Genomic DNA, 12,423 nt, shown 5'->3' on the forward strand with positions numbered 1-12,423 from the left:
TATGAGGTCAGGTGACACACACCCTCTGCAGAACCGCCTCGAACACAGTTCACAGCCAGCGGGTCCTGTGCAATGGGGCCACCGATACTTTAGCTCAGTAAATGCAGTACTGAACAGAAAGCTGTCAAGAGAAAGGTAGAAAAGCTGATAAGCAAGTCACCTCTATGCAAGTGAGACATTACTGTCTCTGGGTTTCATTCATTATACATGAGTCAACTGAATAAGGGAAAATAGAGCAGTTATATAAATGCCCTACGTAGTGACGGAGATAGCATTTAAAACGAGATGTAAAACAGGTTGCTACCATTTTTCAGGAATGTATTTTTACATGAATACAAGTTATTCCCAAGTTTTTGGTACTATCAGAAAACGAACGTAAGAGGGACAGTGAAGGCAGTTTCCATCATCCCCTCATTCCTGTTAGTGGAGCAGCAGTGCCTAACAGGGGGCGTGGCCAATGCATGCTAGGGTAGGAGGGTGAGTCCTGATGAGCAACAGCACACTGGAGTGGTACACAGAACATGAATCTGAATCAAAGGGGGAGTAACGAAGCACGGCTTTGCCCACCAAGTGCACCAAGTGACCAAGGCTCACGGCAGGACAGACTGACACAGAGCACCTGCAGAGGGGCCATGGAGGAAGGTCAGGGCCCTGTCTGAGGGCCCCTGACAGGGATGCACAGCCTGAGTGACAAGTCAGCCTCCCAGGAGCCAGGCTGAGGGCGACTCCCCAAAGACAAAGCCCTGTGCCCCCAAGGAAGAGACAGGAAGAGACCCTCGCTCTCCAGCTTCATGGAGACAACAAACGACAGCCAAACGGCTCATGTGCTCGCAGCTGAGGTCCAGACCAAGCGGGAGAGGAAATGCTGCCTGCACGGCTGCGGAAACGCGAACGGGCTCTTGTGTTACCAGGGCTGACACCGTTGTAGGGTACTGCGTTGATTACTTAGGAGAGTGTCTCTGTTTTGAGAAAATATGAGTATATCCTTGCGTATTTAAGGGTGACAGAGCATCTCGTCAGTAAAAAGCACAGTAGAGTAAGAGATGGAGGGTGATGGAGCAAAAAGCTAAAATATCACCTAACTAGGCTAAGATGTGGAGTCCTTTGTGGTGTTCTTGTAACCTTCCCATAGGCTAGCGACAATCTACAAATGGTTAATTAAAAGAAAACATCAACTGGAAAAACTACAGCATACTCACATATGACCGACAGTGAGATGATATCCTTAATACAGAGACCTTCCTAACAAGCAAAGCAAAATAGCAAAACTGCCACGTAAAAATGGGAAAACATGTTTAGAAACTGTTCGACAATTACGAGAAAATAATTTACTAGCAAATACTTAACAAGTATTCAAATTCACGGGGTGGGCACTATGGCATTCTGGCTTACGCTGCCACTTGGGACAATTGCATCCTGTATCAGAGGGTTGGTTCAAGTCCCAGCTACCTCACGTCTAATGTAGCTGGGATACAACCTGGGATACAACAGGTGATGGCCCCACTGCTTGGGCCCCTGCCACCCACATGGGATAGCCCATGGAGTTCTGGGCCCCTGGCTTCAGCCTGAACCAACCCTGGCTATTGTGGGTGCTTGGGGAGTCAAACAGTGGATGGAAGACTTTGCTGTCTCTCCTTTCTATCACTCTCTCTTCAAACAACCAAAATGATTAAGAAATTTCAAATGTGTTCAAATTCACTTATACTCAAAAATCAGTATACTAGTAAATTTTATAAATTATAGCGATTTTCAGATGTTATAGTAGTAAAAAACTGTTAAACAATGCACAATGTGCTTAAAAGTGTGTGTAGTTTAAGTGCACAGTTCACACTTTAAGTGTATAAGTGTGTAATTTAAGTCATTTGCAAAGCAAATCACTTCATTGCAGTCTACTCAAGACATGTTACTTCCATTTTTGTGCTGTCAGGGACATTTTTACTGTATGAATTAAATGGGCATATGGGCATCAGCTGAAACATTGAGTAATTCATGTACTCTGTGGGCCATTTAATATTCTCAAGAATGCGCAACCTTACAAGTAAATGTAATTTTCACAATACCTAGAGTTTAAAGTAAACAAAGGCTAAGTCCACAGAAAAGACAGCAGCATGTCAATCATGTTTTCAAAAGCTAAATAGACGGAATCAGTGAAGATGTCAAGTATGAAGGAGTTTCATTAAGCTGTTACGAGACTCATCACACATGGTTTCAACCACAAAAAAATAAAACATCTCTTCAAAATCAAGTCACACTACAGCAAAAGAAATAAAACATTTTAAGCATGAGATAACATCAATTCCACTATCAATAAAACAGCAAAATAGGGGCCAGGGCAGCAGGCAAAACCTTCACCTCTCCTGGTTCCTCTACTTCTTTTTTTTTTTTTTTTAAGCAGAGTGGACAGTGAGAGAGAGAGAGACAGAGAGAAAGATCTTCCTTTGCCGTTGGTTCACCCTCCAATGGCTGCTGCGGCCGGCACACCACGCTGATCCGAAAGCAGGAGCCAGGTGCTTATCCTGGTCTCCCATGGGGTGCAGGGCCCAAGCACTTGGGCCATCCTCCACTGCACTCCCTGGCCACAGCTGAGAGCTGGCCTGGAAGAGGGGCAACCAGGACAGAATCCGGCGCCCCGACCGGGACTAGAACCCAGGGTGCCGGCGCCGCAAGGCGGAGGATTAGCCTATTGAGCTGCGGGCCGGCTGGTTCCTCTACTTCTGATCCACTTCCCTACTGATGACCTAGGAAAAGCAGAGGAAAATGGCCCAACTCCTTAGGTCCCTGCCACCCACATAGGTAACCCAGACGAAGCTCCTGGCTCCAGGCTCAGCCCTGGCTGTTGTAGCCACCTGGGGATGAACTAGCAGATGGAGATTTCTCTCTCACTCCGTCTCTCTCTGCAACTCTGCCTTTCAGATAAATAAATAAATCTTCTTCGAAAAAGTAGCAAAATAGTATTTCATGGATTTTTTAAAGGTACAGATTTCATCATAACTAAAGCAAATAAAAATTAGCTGAACTATATTTCCTCAATAATAAACTAGAGAGAGATATTTGTAATTCGTAAATGAATCATATCTAAAACTATTTTAAGCACCTGATCAAGGGCCTAACGAGCATTTGGGAAGTGTCACAATGACACAAAGAGACTAAGAGGCGAAGTTTTATAATGCCAAAGAATTAAAATATATGGCGACAATCCCTCAACATTCATCTCGGAAACGATTACTGAAATGTCAGTGCATATGAATGGATGGCAGATTAAGAAGAGAATTAAATGAACTCTGACGGAACACACACAAAAATGTGATTATGCTCTCAAGGTACATCCAAAGAAGCCTGTTTGGCCACAAAAGCAGAAGAGAAAGCAAATTAAGTGCTATAGAAGATGCTACTTTGATACAGAACAAAACTCATTAAATAGAACATAAAGAACCCATCTCAACAGCACTGTAACTCATAAGGTTCCTGAGAATAAATCCCTCAAAACACATGCATATCCTCTATGGAGGTCATTATGAAGAAGGCAGCAGCAGGCAGCGGAAAATGGACAGATAAGCTACACACAAAAATGAGCCAAGTCCAGTACAAATCCCAATGGGATTTTTTTTCATAGAACTTAAACTGACTCACAAGTTTATACCAAAGAACGACATTTCAAACATAGAGAACAACAGAGACATAACCTACTAGATGCTAAGTCTTAGAAAACTACAGTGACCGGAGCAGAGCAAGGAGAGAATGCCACCCCTACAGAATGCCAAGCCAAGACACTGTCCACCCCAAGGTCCAGACCATTGATCTGCTCTTATCAGGCAGGACAAAAGCACATGAAAATAGATCTGACGTTGAGTATAGTGGGGCAGATTAAGATGGAAAGCACAGAGGCACCATGGGCCCCTTCCAGATCCCCAACAAAATTAGCATTAGGAAACTCACGAGCAGTATTCGCCTTTAAGTCCACATACACTACTGCAAAGCCAAGTGCTGGGCTGAGAAAAGCGCCCGTCCCCAGGAGCCTGGTGACTCCACCTGGCCAACACTGGAAGATGAGGGTCTGCAGCATAAGGAAGAGGAACATGCTCACAGCCAAGCTCAGTTCTGTGTTACTGGACCATGAATTTCTCATACAAGAGTTTGACATTTTTTCTTCTTTTTCTTGAATTTTTCAATGGGCCTTCTCCTTGAATTTTGAGGGAAAAAAATTCTTTCTCCTTGTTATGGTCATTTATTTATTGTCATCCACTTAAAAGGCGAATCTTCCATTGGCTGGCTTACCACCCCAATGCCTGCAATAGCTGGGGCCTGGCCAGGCCAGAGCCAGGGGCCCAGAACTCAATCTCATCTTCCCACTCCCACGGCTGGGACCCAGGCACTAGAGCCATCTTCCGTGACTCTCAGGATCCATGAACAAAACGCTGGATCACAAGTGGAGTAGCCAGGACTTGAACTGGCACTCTGGAATGGAATGCATTGTTCCAAGCATTGACTTAGCCTACTGTGCCACAACACTTGCCTCAAGAAATGTTTTTTATTTAATATGTCATTAGCATAATCCCACCTTTTAGAGGCAAAATTTATGGTGTGAACTGTTCATGTCAATTTTTTTTAAAAGATTAATACACTAAAAAACACCATAAATATTTTAAGGCAAAGGAAAAACGTAAGGAGTTAAAATCCTTAGTTAATGGAGTTCAATTTACATCAATTAAAAATATATAAAATGGGTAATATATGTATAAAAAGTCAATTATAAAAAAGCAGATGAGTGTCTGAGAAGCATATGAAGAAATACTCAGCCTCACCAATAAGTGTTACTTATCTCTGCTGAACTGGCAAATTATTAAAAGCACTCTTAAAGAAAATGGCCAAGTGGGCACTTTGTTAATGAGACTGCAATGCACTAAAGCTTCTTATGAAATATGTTTCATATATATTCATACCCCGTAGAAAATTAGACACACACCACATCTGATATGTTTAGCTAGAACAATCTTCAAAGTTCAGGGAAAACGCATACTGTGAAAAAAACTACACATGGATTTCAAAAATTTTTAGCACCAAAATAAACTTGTCATTTAATTCCATTTGTCTACTCAGTACATAAAGAAATAGCCATATAGTGGAGGACTGACAGGGTCCCTGATCACATCACTTCCTGTGTGAAGGACGCACGCCCCTGAAACACTGACCACCACGTACTCTGAATGCTGCTGTGAAGGTCAGTACACACCACATGTGAGCAGTCATTATTTTGCACTAGCATTTTAACACACATCTACACCAAGAAACCACTCATAACATGAAAAAAGTTGTTCATGTAAGTGTACAAAGAGAAGTGTGTCCATGAGTAACTTCCAACACAAACGCAAGATGGTGTTTCCGAGTGGGGGAGGGAATAATTAGACTTTTTTTTTTAAGTTTCTATTCTCATGTCTTACCTACACCACAACAAACCTTAGACTGCTTCGAGTAAACAAGGAAATCATAAAAGCACACAATGTTTTTAAAAAGCAAGAGTCTCTGAACTCAAGATAGGAAAAAAGTCATTTTAAAGAAAAAAATATTTCCAAAAGAGAAAGTAATTGAAATGACACCTAACAAACTCATAAATAAATAGCATTCAGTGGACAAAAATCTCTTAAAGGAAAAAAATGAGGTTCTTGGAGAAGTCAGAACCTCTGAAGGCACTGCATTTCATCTTGGCATCAGTACCAGGGAAAATCAACAGCAAGCATGACCCTGCCTAGGGTTCATTATATTTAACAGGAATGAATACATTCGATGGAATTTTCTCTTTAAAAGAATTGTGAACTAGTGACTGAAAAAACTTGCATGATATCAAGTGTCAATTATTCAGTCTTGATCACCTTAAGCCTTAAAGAAAATAGCAGAGGGCTACAGTTTCCTAAAATTTGGAAAAGTCAACATTTCCAGTAACAGTGGAAGGAAAACAACATTGTAAGCCCCTAAGAAAGCAAATAAATAAATAAATTAATTAATTAAACACACCAATCTCAAACTTTCTGTTCCTAAGTAAAAACAGTGCTTAGAAAATCCTTTTAAGTATTTAGAAATATTTTTAATGCAAAATAAAAAACCCTAAGAAACAAGCTGCAGACTAATCATTCAAAGTTACAATGACTGCCGGCGCCGCGGCTCTATAGGCCAATGCTCCACCTGTGGTGCCGGCACACCGGGTTCTAGTCCCAGTTGGGGCACCAGATTCTGTCCCGGTTGCCCCTCTTCCAGGCCAGCTCTCTGCTGTGGCCAGGGAGGGCAGTGGAGGATGGCCCAAGTGCTTGGGCCCTGCACCCCATGGGAGACCAGGAGAAGCACCTGGCTCCTGCCTTCAGATTAGCGTGGTGTGCCGGCCGCAGCACGCCAGCCACAGCGGCCATTGGAGGGTGAACCAACGGTAAAGGAAGACCTTTCTCTCTGTCTCTCTCTCCCTGTCCACTCTGCCTGCCAAAAATTAAAAAAAAAAAAAAAGTTACAATGACTGTTTCTAGGGAGAAGAAACAACGTGGCACCCAGACGCAGGAGGACGAAGCCAGCCCAGCAGGAGCACCAAGCTGGCTTCCTACACCAGGAGACTCACTCCTCCATCACCATAGCTGCACAACAGCCATGACACACGGGGGAGAGCAGAGGGCCAGGAGCTGGGAGGCAGGCGAAGCACAAAGGTCTTGTAAGACACTAGACACAGTCACAATAGACAGAGGTGTGGAAACACCTCCGGGCCTCAGCACCCCTACTGCAGGGTGAGCACTCAGGTGGGTGCCCCGGGCCTCAGCACCCCCACTGCAGGGTGAGCACTCAGGTGGGTGCCCCGGGCCTCAGCACCCCTACTGCAGGGTGGGCACTCAGGTGGGTGCCCCGGGCCTCAGCACCCCCACTGCAGGGTGAGCACTCAGGTGGGTGCCCCGGGCCTCAGCACCCCTACTGCAGGGTGGGCACTCAGGTGGGTGCCCCGGACCTCAGCATCCCTACTGCAGGGTGGGCACTCAGGTGGGTGCCCCGGGCCTCAGCACCCCCACTGCAGGGTGGGCACTCAGGTGGGTGCCCCGGGCCTCAGCACCCCTACTGCAGGGTGGGCACTCAGGTGGGTGCCCCGGGCCTCAGCACCCCTACTGCAGGGTGAGCACTCAGATGGGTGCCAGGAGTAGGCACAGGGTGGTTAGCTCATGGCACGGGCTGCACTTCCATGGGTTATGGGCATTTCTTTCCAACGCTCCACATATATTATGAATCTGGAAATCCCATTTGTTTACTGAGTCTTAACTTAATTCTACTTTTTTTTTTTTTTTTGACAGGCAGAGTTAGAGAGAGAGAGACAAAGAGAAAGGTCTTCCTTCCGTTGGTTCACATCCCAGATGGCTGCTACAGCCATCGTGCTGCGCCGATCCGAAGCCAGGAGCCAGGTGCTTCCTCGCGGTGTCCCATGCGGGTGCAGGGCCCAAGGACTTGGGCCATCCTCCACTGCCTTTCCAGGCCACAGCAGAGAGCTGGACTGGAAGAGGAGCAACCGGGACAGAATCCGGCGCCCCAACCAGGACTAGAATCCAGGGTACCGGCGCTGCAGGTGGAAGATTAGCCAAGTGAGCTGCGGCGCCGGCCACTAATTCTACTTTTTGATGAGGGCTTCACCATGCCTGCTTGATAATGACATACATAGGTGGAAACACATCAGATTACACAAGACTGGAATTTCCTAATAACAAGGCGGTATTAAAATACACATTAGGGATGAAATTTTGTTAAAGAATGTTGTTGAAATGCTTTAGGAGAACAAAATCAAAGTAAGGTTTTTGAATTATATAAACTTGGACTTTGAAATTTTAATTTATGAATCCCATTATTTTTAATGTTATTTATTGAAGGGAAATCATAAACTGAAAAGTGTAGTAGCTTTTATGTCAGTCTGTTAATTTCATCTTTAATAAACAAAGCCATCTCTTAGTTCAGAACCATTAAGTCAAGCAAATATCACCAACAAATTTAATTTTTGCTTACTAATGTCAACAGAGAGAAGTGGCTTAATTCATGGCTGGTATCACAAATATGAAGATACATGTTACTAAACCTCCCACATAAACACACACTTACCTAAGCAGCATTAAGAAAATAGGAAAAGTCTTATTTATTGTATGTCAAGTGTGTTCACACAGGAGATGGAAACAACTACCCAGTAGTGCAGCACTGATTTGCAAAGTGCCGGCCACAGGGTACTGCCAAGCACAGCATTCACACAGCATGTAAATTTAGAGCATCAATAAAGCTTGGGTGCCAGGAAAAATCCTAATAATCACCCCATGACAACCAACTTAGGCACCTGCAGCCCGAGACTGAATGCTGCACATTCAGGACAAAGGTGTAGGCAAGTACACGTCAACCATAGAGGTGTTGTGCAAAGCTACAAGGGGTGGCCAAGGATATGATGGAGTCTAAGTGAAGTGTCTTCGGAGAAAGCACACACAAGGCGAACAGAGGTCTTTCAGAGCTGCGGGGATCTCTCGTTTATTCTTGCTGATTAAGACACTTCTGCTTTTCAACATGCCCTTTGTATTTCTCTTCTATGTTCCCACAGAAGAGGATAAATGAATCAATACATCGAAATTATTTCCAACTGTCTATTCATCCTCTCTCTGAAGACAACCATCAGAAAACCACCGTGCGGAGCGGATGCCTTTGGAACAGCTGGACAGGTGCTCTGTGTTATGGTGTGGGTGCGGCGGACGACGGCCAGGCACACGCAGACATACCAATGAGCCAGCAGTCTATTTAAGCTGTGCTCCCAGGATGTCTGCAGCTGAATTTAAGGGTCTGGCTCTCCACTGGGAACCAGCTGCAGACGGGGAGCCCAGACAAGCCTCAGCCCTGCTGCCGCAGCTCCTAGCATCCTTGCACGGAGCCGTGTTTCAGGGCAGAGGTCAGAACTGGCTGCCTGTCCCACTTCCTGCCCACGGCTCACTTCACATGCCCACAGCGCAGAGCGAGCCCATTAGTCTCCCACATCCAAGCCGACCAAGCTGTGTGATGAGGTGTCACTCAGCAGCTGGTCACCGTGCACCTGACGTGCGGCCGCTGACTGCCTGGCTGCAGCAAATGACAGCTCGGCATAGATTAGGCAGCTGCATCAACCAGTGACTGGGAGTCCTCCAGCCCTTGCTGCCTGGCCTGATGGACACTCTGTGATGCCACTGTGATCCCTCGTGACCTTTCCCCCACTTCTCCATCCACTGCCTCTTATGGAGCTCCTACCTGTGTGACATTGTGAAGGGTGGGAAGGAGCCCACGAGGGGAACTCACAACATGACACCAAAAACAAAACAAAACAAAACAAAAAACTCTGAAAAACTAAGCACCCCCTCAGAAAGTGCTGTCAGCTGTGTAAGACATCGCACACACCCAGGTTCACCTGACCAAAGGGCTGGGCGCTGCACCCCACAGGCAGGACTGCAGGCAGCAGCACACTGGGGAATGCTCCCTAGAAGAGCAATTCTAAGACTCAGGCTCCCTGGGCCCTCTGTTAAGGGAGGACGGAGAGGTGGGAATTTAAGCTCATGGAAAGATGAGGGTATTGTTTTGAAAGCTCTATTTTGTGGCAGCTGCAGAATCCAGGGTGCAAAGGCCCACACTGTGGCCTGCTTCCAAGCTGCCAAGGTTTCTGTTGCCCACCCCACCCACATGGAATCGCTTCTCATGCGCCAGAAAGCACGTAGCTCTGGCACAGCACCGACTGAGCCAACTCCAGGACACGGATCTGGCTTTATTTGTTCTAAAGATCTAATTTATTTGCAAGTCAAAGTGATAGAGACAGAGGGAGAGATGGCAGGAGAGCGACAGATTGAGAGAGACAGAGACAGAGAAATCTTGCATACACTGGTTCACCTTTACCAAGGCTGGGGCTGATCCATGAGCTTGGAATTCTACCCAGGTTTCCCACGTGGGTGGCAGGGGCTCAAGTGCATTCTAAGTGGTGGCTTCACTTGAGGTATCACAACACCAGCTTCTATCATCATAGTGGCTGCTGGGAGGGAAAGAAACCAGGGCAGGGCGTGGGGAAAAACCTTTTTTTCTAGACCCTGTTGTGCCCTTTAACTTATGAACCACAACATGCATCACCAATCCAAAAATACCAATTAAACTTTGAAATATTTCAGTAAGTAGTCATTACAGTCACAATCAATAATGAATGATATTTTACCGTCGTACATGCATATACATGGAACATTTAAATCACAGCCTGTGCCATTGTGTGTCAAAGTGCTGGCAGGAGTGACACAAAATTTAAAATGCCCAGGAAGTTAGTGGGCAAAGAAATTCACATGTATGCGGAAGGGCAGTAAGAGCTTCAGAGAGGTCTGAGTGGGGCTTGGGGTCTGCCCAGGGTATGCAGGAGCGGCGGCGAAGGATGGGGCGGGCACGCAGATGGTGAGCAGGCCGGCCTCGAGACCCACCCGGCACACTCCGCTGAGCACCATCCCTGCGTGCCCCCTGCCCACACTCTCCACCATCCCTGCGTGCCCCCTGCCCACACTCTCCACCATCCCTGCGTGCCCCCTGCCCACACTCTCCACCATCCCTGCGTGCCCCCTGCCCACACTCTCCACCATCCCTGCGTGCCCCCTGCCCACACTCTCCACCATCCCTGCGTGCCCCCTGCCCACACTCTCCACCATCCCTGCGTGCCCGCTGCCCACACTCTCCACCTCTCCCTCCATCCCTACTCAACCAGGCACCCGAGCAGACTGCATGGGAACCAAGGGCACAAACGGTCTAAGACCTGAGGCGGGAACAGACAAAAGGCGGAGGTGCCGCCTCACCAACACTCACAACAACATGAGCGCATCTCCCTTTGCTGCCAGCAGACGCGACAGCCTGAGCCACAGAGCGCAAATGCACAAGCTCCTGCTGCTGTGCTCTGTACCAGGCGGGCAAGAGCGCGTGCTCAGGGGACCCAGCCACGGCCCCAAGCCCACAGAAGCAGGAACAGGGCATCCTCTGACCCGGCCTGCAGAACTGCTCCCTCTGCAGCACCTGCACGAGGATGGACCCTGCACAGCTGGGCTGCCTCTGATTGCGGCCTCGCAAAGGGGCTGAGTCACGGGAAGAACAGCGCAGACAGGACCCAGCAGAAGGTCCACACAGCAGGCTCCACGTGGAGACACCACTGGCACACTGCGCAGCACCACAGGGTGGGCAGAACTACCTAACTGGGTTTTGTTTTTCCTTTGCCCTGACTGGTAGGCTTCGTTGTATCTCATCTTGGCCTGTGGATAGCTAGATAAACCACTCTAATGGGTATGTGAAAGAGAGAATAAAGAAACACTCAGAAAATGATGAAACTAAGTAGATGAGTGAGAACAGGAAAGATAATCAAGAAATAAAGTTACCCTCAGCCATGCTAACAGGAACAGAAAAACCAACACAGGCCATGGCAGGCGGGTGGCTGGCAGGGGTTAGGAGGCAGCACAGGGCACTGGGGGGAAGTCCTGACCAGTGAGAGGCGGGCTTGGGGCCCAGCTGTGTCTGCAACTCGCTGGGTGGCACCACGAGCAAAGCATGCAGACGAGAACCTGTCTCCCGAGCCCCTGGAGACCAGGGAAGACAGAGCATTTACCAACCACTCCATGTCCTGAAGCCTTGCTTTTCTCACCTATAGAATGGGAACCAAAGTCCTGAGCGCATTTTCTCAGAGTGTTTTCATTACTGCTGTGGACTTACAGATGAGGACTCCGAGGATGGGGGAGGGACATAACCTGCAAGTGGTCGCAAGGCCAGTGAGCGGCAGAAGGCACACTGTCCATCTCAGGTCTGCACACTTCACCACAATCGGATGCTGATGAAGAAGTGACCCAACAAGGCAAGCACTGGCACCCAGTCAGCCCTCGGTGCCTGCTGCCCCACTGAGTGCTCAGTGCCAAGTGTCTACAAACACCAATAACGTTTTACAACACGGAAGGATATACGACAGCCAACCACATATCTGTCCAGGTAAACGATAACCAATTTCTAGATGACAAAAGATAAAACAAGAAATTACAGAATTAGTACTGAACTTCAAAAGTAGAACCAGAAATCCTAAGAGCCGAGCACAAACATTTTCACATAAATATATGCATTATTGCATTGCCACGGAAGTGAAAAAGGAAATGAGTTCAACACGCACTAGTAAAATGTCAGTCTAACTAAACACGGGGCAGGCACTCGGCCTAGGGTGTAACCCACTGTAACTAAACTCGGGGCAGGCACTCGGCCTAGGGTGTAACCCACTGTAACTAAACTCGGGGCAGGCACTCGGCCTAGGGTGTAACCCACTGTATCTCACACCAGAGCACCCAGGTTTGAGTCCCAGCTTGATGCTGACGTACACCCTGAGAAGCAATGCTGATGGCCGAGTGCACGGCTTCCTGCTGCCCA

The 12,423-nt window shown here is 47.4% G+C and overlaps 1 protein-coding gene across 8 annotated transcripts in view; it reads right to left on the reverse strand.

Annotated features, from left to right (window-relative positions):
- The window catches only part of NELL2 (neural EGFL like 2), a 398,722-nt gene that overhangs the window by 246,145 nt on the left and 140,154 nt on the right, over positions 1–12,423 (reverse strand). The gene's annotated exons all lie outside the window — the stretch shown is intronic.

This window comes from Oryctolagus cuniculus, chromosome 9 (genome assembly GCF_964237555.1).
Source record: "Oryctolagus cuniculus chromosome 9, mOryCun1.1, whole genome shotgun sequence".
Classification (NCBI taxonomy): domain Eukaryota; kingdom Metazoa; phylum Chordata; class Mammalia; order Lagomorpha; family Leporidae; genus Oryctolagus; species Oryctolagus cuniculus.